This window comes from Sturnus vulgaris, chromosome W (assembly GCF_052056855.1).
Source record: "Sturnus vulgaris isolate bStuVul1 chromosome W, bStuVul1.hap1, whole genome shotgun sequence".
NCBI classification, from domain to species: Eukaryota; Metazoa; Chordata; class Aves; order Passeriformes; family Sturnidae; genus Sturnus; species Sturnus vulgaris.
This window is the reverse complement of record NC_142282.1, coordinates 27,022,860-27,033,118: the sequence shown is the minus strand read 5'-3', so window position 1 is coordinate 27,033,118 and position 10,259 is coordinate 27,022,860. Positions and strand designations below refer to the sequence as shown.

The window sequence follows — 10,259 nt, the reverse complement described above, 5'->3', positions numbered from 1 at the left end:
TAACTTTAGTCAAGGGGTTTTGTTTGCCTTTGCCCCAGGAAAAAGATATTGAAGTTTCTTTCCAGAACATTGTTCCACTAGGTGAAGCCTGACGGGCTTAGTATTTCAACAGACTTGGAGTAGTCCAAAAGATAAAGGGCCATCAGTGGCCATTAACGGAACATCAGTGGACATCTACTAACATCTACCCTAGACTCTGCCTCTGGCAGAGTTGGAGACATCTCATCTGGAAAAGACTGAAAAGAACATCAAGGAATGAAACCTAATTAACATCAGAAGTGAAGATCTCTGTGTGGTTACTGCACCGCAAAGAGAGAGAAAAGACAGCAACACATACGGACCTCTTTTGGGGAAAAAAAGGCCAACTTTATTGTACGGACATCCCGTATTTAAAGCGTGTTAAGTGCAGCTAGGACAGGACAGTAGTTCATTGGACAATTGGGACAAACATCTCTTGGGACAGCGTGTGCTGGATGTCCGTGGGAAAGACACCAGGTGTTAATCTTTATTATGAATTCCTTTCTGTTTTTCACCAAGTTATCACTCTGGGAGACTGCTTCCCTTAACTGAAGCTGTAGTCAGCTTATCAGCCTGGGAATGGACCTGAGAGACAGGAGAAATCCAGGCCTGAAAGGAATTGCCAAGCTGTAATTTCCTAGCTCTCTAAATGTGTGTGTCCACAATCTCTGGATCTAATAGGAGCCCAAACACTAAGAACTATGCAACTTGTGACCACTGAATGCTGACCCAGTTCTTTTCTATGAGTTTTGACTGTATAAAAGATCTGAAAAATCTAGTAAATGCCATGTGTCATGGAATGATTCTCTCTGCACACCTGGGCTATGTATGGATGAGATGATTTCTGTGGCACATCCTGTCCAGATAATAATGTCTTGACTCTCTAACATTGTCTTGGTTTGAAAGACAGGTATGGTCTAAGGAAAGGCAAGAGCCCCCTTCCTGAGATGCAGAATGCAACCCCCCTCCCTTTTAATTATTTTAGGTCCAAATCAGAAGCCTTTAGGCAGGAGATGTGGTGATAAAGGTAACAGTTCTTTACTGAAATCTAACAAGGCAGAAAAACAACAACAGCTATAAAAATTGGCAACAGAACAGAACAGTCTAGCTCAGCTCCAGTCCCTTCTGGCCGCAGGCCGTCTCCCTGTGCTGTTACCGGTGCTGTGATCAGGGCAGGTCCTGTGCAGTTGAAGAGGGCTGGAGTGATGACGGAAGAGGCCCAGGGGTGAGAGGGATGGGGAGGCGACTCCCCCTCAAGGTGTCGGTCATGGTGATCAGCAGAGTGTCCAGAGGTAGTAGGATGAGGTGGGAGAGCAGCAGAGAGATTTCCAACGGCAGGGAACGTGGATCTCAGCTCTGGGATGGCAGGGGAGATGCCAGATCAGAGCCCAGGCTGTCCTCCCACTCCACGAGCCAAGCGATAAAGTTCCAGCCTGCTCCCGACCCCCTTCCCACCTTTCCTTTTTCCGGTTTCCCCCACCCCTCCCTCCACCCACCTCCCTTCGAGAGAACATTACCTTAAGGTGTAGCCACTTAGCATAACAATGGGAGAAATTCCACAGAAAGAAAAGGGAAGCATTCAACCCCCAACAGCCAGCCACAGGTTGTAACTCCCAATGTCACTACCACATCCTCTCCGGTATGATAGTCACGTTGGCGCCTGTGTCCGGTACCCCTTCCACATGCAGGTGGTCTGATCCACGGGTTAGATTGCATGCCAAAGAAGGCTTTTCTTCACCCACCAATTCAGCCCAGTTGACTTCAGGTGATTTTCCATCTACTGGGACCTCCGCTGGGATGGGAATGGCCTGGGCGAGGATTTGCCCCTCACCCACGTAATATGGTGCTAGAGGACAGCATGCCAGGAGAATGAGGCCAGTTATGCTTCCCTTGATGGTCATGGGAGCTACCTCAATCTCTGGGGGGTGTGTGTGCTGTGTCCCTGATAACAAAGTACTCCCTGTCCAGTTTCATGTGGTTTAACGTCACGTCCTGTGTACTGTTAGGTAAGTCCACTGTAATGACTGTCCCATCAGCTGACCTGAAATGAAAACCTTTGGTAGTAAAAAGCCTGAATCAGCCTAGTGCCTTCCAAACCTTGTTAGTTGAACATTTGACATTTTGATTGTCCTGCATCCCCACACCCTCTATTCCATCCTCCCCCTTTTTGTTTAAGAGAGAGTCCTTTGCTAGTGTGAAGCCCGCAGTATTTATAGCCGAGCGCGCTATTGTGTTAATGGCGGGTGCGCGCTGTAGTTCTAGTTTTTTTCTTTGTTGGTCTTCTTCTGTTTCTGGTTGTGTGGACAGTCTCTGGCGAAGTGTCCTGGCTTCTTGCACTGGAAGCAGATGATCTGCTGCAGCTGCTCTGGTGACATTGGTTGCTTCTTGGCTTCTGGTGTTACAGCTGCCATGGCCTTTGAGCGTGACAGTCCTGGATTTCTCTCATGTCCACTGAGCAGTTCTGCTTTCCTGGCGCAGGCTTCTATCATCTGTGCTAAGCTAGGTGCTGGCTCTAGGGGTAGGCTAAGGATAACCCTGCGGCAGGTTTCATTAGCATTCCTCTGAGCCATCTCTTTAATTAAATCTCCTTGTACCACCGGATCACGCACCTGTCTTTCCACTTGCACACTAAGGCGGTCCACAAACTGTAAGAAATTCTCAGAAGCAAACTGTTTAATGTTAACATAACTGCCTTTGTCAAATACTGTTGGTAATTGATTAAAAGCCTTTTCTGCAACACTGCATATTTTATCCAGGAGAGACTTGGATAGTACTCTGGTTTTGCTCTCGGGGCAATGCCAATCCTTTTCCCCACATAGGTGTTCATATGTTATGTCATTATTATCAGCATCTTTTGCATCATCTGAGCTTTGAAGAAGCTCTTGTAAAAGCACTTTCAAAGATCTTTTCCACAGGCTTTCCCATAGATCATATTCTGAGGGAGTTAACAGACATCGGAAAAGCTCTTTGATATCATATGGAACCAGATCGTTTGAATTAAATGTGGCTTTCATCATGCCTTTAAAGATTTCACTATTTCTGCCAAATTCTCTCTGTACTTTACAAATTTCCTTTTTATCTTGATAGGACAAAGGTTGATAACTTCTCCTACCATTTCTCTTACCGAGATAAACTACAGGAGCAACTGATGGTACATACTCTTTTCCCTGGTGTTGACTTTCAGGGCTGGGCACCCCCCGCTGCCCCCACCGGGCCCGGGAGGCTGCCCACCCTCCCCCACCACAGGGACCCCATCTGTCCCACAGGGGCTGAGCTGATCCCACCCCTACCCCCACCGGCACTGAACCCAGCAGGGGCTCCACTGCCCCCCCCCCCCCCCACCCGCAGCAGATTGGAGGGAAGGAATGTGAAACCAGAGCAGGGGAGGGGTGGTGGGATCCAGGGTTGCAACACGTGTGGGCAGGATCGCATGGTGATGTCATGCAGGGCAGGGTCTTGGAGGGGGGAGGGGGCAAGGCAGCCGAGGGCAGGGATGGGTTATGGGAGGGGACAGGCTTAGGGGCAGGGACCAGAGGGTGAAGGGGGTTGTGGGATGAAGGAGGAAACACGTGGCTGCTAGCATATGGGACCCCCATCACGCGGTCTATCGCATGGCCAAAGCTATCTTGGACCCCGACCCCTTCAGGGGTAGCCACGTGGCCGTTGCTCTGAAGGGAAGGGTACAAGGAAGAAGGGCTGACAATTGTCGAAAAATCATCAGAACCAGGATACTGGGGAGGACTCAGGGACCCAGAGCAGCTACGACTGTGCTGGGTGCCCTGCAGTTCCCAGGGAGACCCGTGGGTCCCCTCCAGGTCCAGGTTATAGGGTTTTGGGGAAAGGGAAGGTTAATCTGAGCTGTTTTGCTGCTGCTGTCTGTTGTTTTCCATCTGAATTTAAAGTTTTCTAATTTGTAAGAATATCAGGAGGAATAGAGAGGCTGTTTCATCTCCGTTTTCAACTTTTAAAGTTAATAAACCCCCTATTTCATTCCAAAATGAAATGGAATTTATATCTTGCAATTCAAGGTCAGATTTTTCAACAGACAGCCAGCTGGCAAAACGGGCTAATCTTTTCTTAGATATTAAAACATTTCCTGAACTTAATATTTCCCTGAGTTGGTGTTTAATACTCTTTTGTAGGGCAGATTGCTGTAAGCCCATGATGTTTAACACTTTGCTACTATATCTACCCCACTACAGTTAAAACACAGGAAGAGAGTTAGTTGTTAAAACGTGCCAGGTACACCAGGGTTTTCAGGCTTTACTGGCTGCGGAGCTGATGTTAGTTTCGCCGTTTCTGTCCGTAAAACCCACGTGGCACCTGCGCCGCTATAGGGACCGCTCCGGCCGAACCGAGCCGCAAAAAACCGCAAAAACCTCAAGAAACCGCAAAAAAACCACAAACCTGTGCCGCAAATTTTAAACCGATGAAAGCTGCCTGCCTGCTGCACTGCACCTGAAGTGGCCGCGTCCAGCCCCTCTCAGCCCCTGCACCGCACCCTGCGCGCTGCATGATTCACGTGCCTCCGGGACACCGAGCTGCACACGCCGCGCACGTGCCTGCGCTGCCGCCTATCCTGAGAGCAGCACCGGGCTGGCTACCCCCCCGCGGAGCTACGGGAAACACCCGCCGCAAAAGGAAGCTTCCACTCACCTTTTTTCTTGCAGGCAGAGGCGTCTGTGTAAGTGTAGTGGGTATCCGTCCAGAACCGACCTGCCTGGGCTCCTGACAGGCTCCTGGTTCGTGCTTAAAAGTCTTTGAACTGCACAAAATGCAGCTTAAAGAAATTTAAGCTAGTTGATCAGCTCCAAGGCTCCCTGAATCCCGAAGATGGGAGTCACAGCCGGTCGTGGGGTGCTCTGTAGAGACCAACCACGAGAGTGCCAACTGTGGCTTTTTCTGGCCCTTATGGGGTCTTCACCCTTTCGCCCGGTCTAGTTCAGATGTTAGGGTGAAGCCTCCCGGGCCCTTGCCACATGGACGTAAATAAGATAACAAAAGAGGCTCTTTCCCTCTGAGGAAGTTGCAGGGTTTATTTCTTGTGGGTAGCGAGGAAAAGAGAGAGAGAGGGCAGGGGGGCACAGGTCTTTTCTAGGGTCTGAAAGGGGGGCGGGGAGAAACTGGATCTCGGCCAGCCAGGTATGGCCAGGAGGGAGAGGGAACAGACTACAGGACATTGCAGGGGTCACAGAATGTACCATATCCAATGCATCTAGGGAAATGCAACAGGAAATGTTGGATCCCAGAAATCTGGAGTGTTGTTGCGAAGCCTTCAGTTGTGAGGTCTTCAGTACTCATCCAAGTTGGTAGCATATCCTGGAAAACAGAGACAGACTCAGACAGAATAGAAAAGTAGGAAAAAGATAAGGGAAAGGAAAAGGAAAAGAAGAGAAAGAAAACAAAACAAATAAATTAAAATATATATTTAAGTTTTTGATTACAAAGGAATAAACCATTTTTTTCAATTTTTGATTACAAAGAAATCAACTTTTTATTACAAAGAAAATAAATTTTTGATTACAAAGAAATAAACAATTTTAATTCAAAATACCATACAATTAAAAATAAGCAATTTTAGATAAAATCATGTTTTATCCTATTTCAAATACTCATGTGGTTCGTCTTGTGTCAATAACCTTAAGGATGTCAACAGTGAACGATTTGGGTATGTCTATTACAGATGCCAATTGTGTTAACCGTTTCATCATTTTCCAATTCATAATGTATAGGATTACTGATAAAACAAAACCAATCAAAACCAAAATCAAGAGAACAATGATGAGATGACACAATTTGTTTAGGACACCTGTAGCAGTAGGTGACCACCTAAAGAGGGCATCCCACCACCTGTGTTTGGCATCTTTCTTTTCTCTTTCCAAAACACGATGTATTTCTTTCACATCGTGATGAATAGTTATTGTGAGGTTTCTGAGAACCTCCGGATGCCTCTTGTGCACCCACACTGTCGGGCTTATTCTTCTTTTGTGTAAAAAGCAAAGCGGCTAATAGTTGCTGTAAAGTTATTTATTGCAGAAGCACATCAGTCTCAAAAGCAAAAACAAAGCAAAGCAAAGCAATGGCATAACGCAATAGCAAAAGTGCAGTGACAAAATGCAATGGCAAAATGCACATGGCATAAAGCACCAGCTCTCCCTGATGCATGTTCTTTTATAGAAACTTTCCAACTAGCTAAGACACAAACTCGGGCCACTACTTAACCTATTAGAATTTTAGTTTCTTAGCACACCAGACTACGTATAGACTACGTTCATGGCCTATCCTGTTCTAACTGAAAAATGTAAGCAATATTCTTACCTCTATTATGTCTGAAGCTAGGTTTTTGGAGCCTCTAAGAAAACACTAGCATGTTTTTCAGTCTTCACTAGAACATGTACTACTTCTCAGGCATCTGACTTTTTGCTTACTAAAAGCACTTAAAACTTATTCCATTTACTTACTTACTTATTCACTCCATCTATTCACTTACCCATTCCATTCAAAGACTTTAATTCAATCCCTACACTCTGATTTCTCTCTGAAGAAATGAGAGACTCCTGACTTACTGAGTCCAACAGTTATTAAGGTTTTTTGTCCATTTTTCTTGATCTTTTCCAAAATTTCAATTAAATCCTGGTGAAGCAACAATTGCTTTACCAGAGTGAGGTTCATCCCAATGGGAGTAGGCATTAGACGGTGGATCGGTGTGTAATTGGTTTGTAAAAGGTGATAAGAAGTAACTGGGGCTACATAAGAAAAATCACATCCTGCAATCCTAGTAAAGTTACAGACACAAAAGTTTGAATGATTTCACTACCATATTTTCTATAAAAACACTATCACAAGCAGTTCTAAAGCATGCACATCCATTGCCTATATACACCAGTACAGTTTCAGGAATCTCATCTGGATGAATTTCAAAGTTACAAATATTCTGTTCTGTGTCCAAACAAATATCTTGAGCTCTGATTGCATTACTTTCACAGATAAACCCTTGTTGTTCCCGGACAATGCAAGTTTCCAAATTAACAGTTTGCCACTTCTCACCAATTTGATGGGCCCATTCCCTATGCTCGAAAGGATAGAAAATAGCTCTTTCATGGTTCAACCCTAATGCAATGATGGGGAATATTGAATGCACTGAAGCATTACACATCGTCAGTACAAAAGCTGTGGCTGTGTTTATGCTGGGGTCGTAGGTAAAATTTACTCAGTTCCACCAGGATAGGAATTCTCTTTCAAAATCAGTGGCACTATCCCAAATTATTTTCCAGATTTCAGTAGGAAAAGTGCCTTCCTCGCCTTCTCTTATAATTGAGGCAGCAACCGACTGCATCCACAACTGGGCCTGGATACAGCTGAGAGCCAGAGAGATGTTATTTTGTGTAGCACCAAGAGCATCAATTATTAATTTGTGATTATTTACATTTACCTCTTCCCAATTTGGTAATACATTTGATAACAATCACTTCTGGGTTCCCAAAGCTGTTAAGGATGACTGCAGTGGTTGCTGTAATTTGGTTACATCTCCAGCTGTGGTAGCCAATTTATTCATTTGTACTTCTGAATCAATGCTATTCAAAATTCCCAATCCTGTTCCCACAACACCGGTTATGTCTCTTGCCATTAGTTTTTAGCTTTCGCAACCAGATTGTCCACCCCTCAAAAGAAGTTTGCAGAAAAGGTGAACAAGCTGGCTGAATTTCTGAGATATTGCATTGCGTTAACAATTTGACTTGTTTAAGAGACCATGCCGGATTAAGCAACATTTGTTGTTTGCCAGTTTTCCTAATTGCAAATGGTCCGATTTGAAAAATTCTCAGGCTTAACATAACCGGTGGTTGGGTGGTAGGTGTTACAACGTTGACATCAAGTTCCCCCCAGTATTTTGTATTGTTTTTACCACTCATGATTTTATAGGAAAATTGTACAGCAGTTAAATTTAGCCCACAATTCTGATTTTGAATTTCACAAAATATAACACAGCCGTGAGGTCCTGTGCCATAACTGCATACAGGTTCAATGAGGTATTCAGCAATTAATTTACATGTTATCTTGACATTGTCACCTCGTGTTACAATAATGGGAGGAAAAACATTGTTTTTGTCATCCAACACTAGGGGGGTGCTTACACCACGGTATGTAATTACTGCAGTCAGCGTGGGTTTTGCCACAGCATTTATTTTGAACCTATAAGTTAAACCTTTTAGACCTGACTGATCTGCTGGATCATTTTGCCAATTACATGTTACATAGGTTGGTTTGGCTAAAGTAAAATTATACCAACAGTCAGTAAATTCATCAGCACAAAGCTTTGTAATTTCAACGTTGTTAATACTGGGGTCCAAGGTATAGTTACCAACATTTTTCTGGCTACAGCACAGTATGAGGGGGATTTGTTTGCCACATGTCCACACTGTTGTAGGGCAGAGTTTTGCCATGATGTTGGAGTGCAGATTGCTTGTCACATCTGGTTCTAGAAAATTTCAGGTGATTGCAATGGTGGAAGCTTTCTTGTAAAGAGATTTTTCTACTTTCCTGCATCCTACCTTAATTTCTTCACTGATTATTGCAGTTAACATTCTAGGCCAGTACTTTTTTTCCCAACCCCATTCACTCAAATGGTATACCTCAGAATCGTGCAGTACTACAGTCACTAGGTTTGGGCGACGATCTCTGGGGTAGGGTCCTAGAGCACTGGTATACCTGATGATAGCTTCAGACCACGGCCACTCAGCCGAGTTTTGACCATGGTGTTGTGGTAGGATGCAGAGAAGTATCAGTAGTGTTATCATGGTTTATCTGGTTTTCATGTCCCTCGGTGTTCTTCTGTAAAAGTAAACACAACAGAGTCTGCCACCAAGAGGCAGGAGATTAAAATGATGGAACAATCCAGCGAGTGCTTATCCGATGTTCCTTCCCCAGAGCATTGGTAGCTATCCATGTATATTTATTCAAAGGGGTTTTTAGGACTAGTGGTACCTCCCCTACAGTAGGGAGATTCACTAGAACAGGTTGCCCAGGGTACTGTGTTGGATTCTTAGGATCATTTGGTCCCCTAAGCGCAGGAATGATGCTTGGGGCTTTTGGACAAAAGGCAGTTATTTTGGGACACCCATTTACCCCCCATCTATCATTTATACCTTTTACAGCTTTCCATAATCGGAGATCCCAGCTTCCCTCCTGTGGGTTAAGGAGTCACTTTAGGAGACCATTGGTTCTTTCTACAATTCTGTTAGCTTGGGGGTAGTAAGGGGTGTGGAAAGTCCACTTTATTCCTTCCTTCTTTGCCCAACCCTGTACCACTTTAGCAGTAAAGTGAGACCCATTATCAGATTGAATTTCTTGTGGTTTTGGGAAAGTTCCAAACCATCCTTGCAATGCTTTAGCAGTATTATCTCTTGTAGCTCTTTTAAAAGCTTCGGCTTGGACTAGCCCAGATATAATCTCCACTCCCACCAACACAATGTTTACCACCTGACTTCTTAAAAGGACCGATATAATCTACCTGCCATGTGTCCCATAAGCCTTTACCCTTTCTTAAGTGCAGAGGGTCATCTTCTAAAGGATGCCTTTCTAGTTGCCTGCGGCATTGTTCACAAGCTGATATGCATGTTTTACACATTTCCCTGGTGACAGGCCAACCATGGTGGAAGGCTTCTTTGTAAAAATCTTTTGCACCTGTGTGTTGTCTTTTTATATGCAGCCATTGTAATAGGTGCTCCCAGTCCTCTGTAATTTGTTCCTTTTTCAGGGGATTTAGTCTTGCTAACTCATCAACTGTATTGTTCCATTCACCAGCTGGATTTCCATTTGTCTGGTGAGAAGCTACCCACCCCACAGCAAAATTCCCTTGACTTGTGACATTTAGAATTTCTTGCCACTTTTCCTTTTGCCATACTGGAATTCTGTTAACTTCCCAATCATTTTGCTGCCAAAAAGGAAGCCACTTTGTACATCCTTTAAACACAGCATAGGAGTCAGTGTAAATGCAAACAAGAGAGGTATTCTGTACCTCAAGTTGGAAAACACTCCAAACAGCAATCAGCTCCCCAACCTGGGTGCTACCTTCTCCCTCAGTAATAATTCGTTCCCCGGAGGAATTATGAAGAGCTACTGCCCTGTATTTCCACACCTTTCCCTCTCATTTAGCAGAAGCATCAGTGAACCAAGAATCTACTGATTGTTCAGGTGAAAAAGGAGGGGCCACTTTAATTACTGTCAGGAAAATTAATCCACAA

At 44.6% G+C, this 10,259-nt stretch overlaps 1 pseudogene; it reads right to left on the bottom strand.

Moving 5' to 3' along the window:
- Window positions 1-5,613: 5,613 nt before the first annotated feature.
- Window positions 5,614-8,631, bottom strand: LOC148220056 (uncharacterized; annotated as a pseudogene).
- Window positions 8,632-10,259: the final 1,628 nt, after the last annotated feature.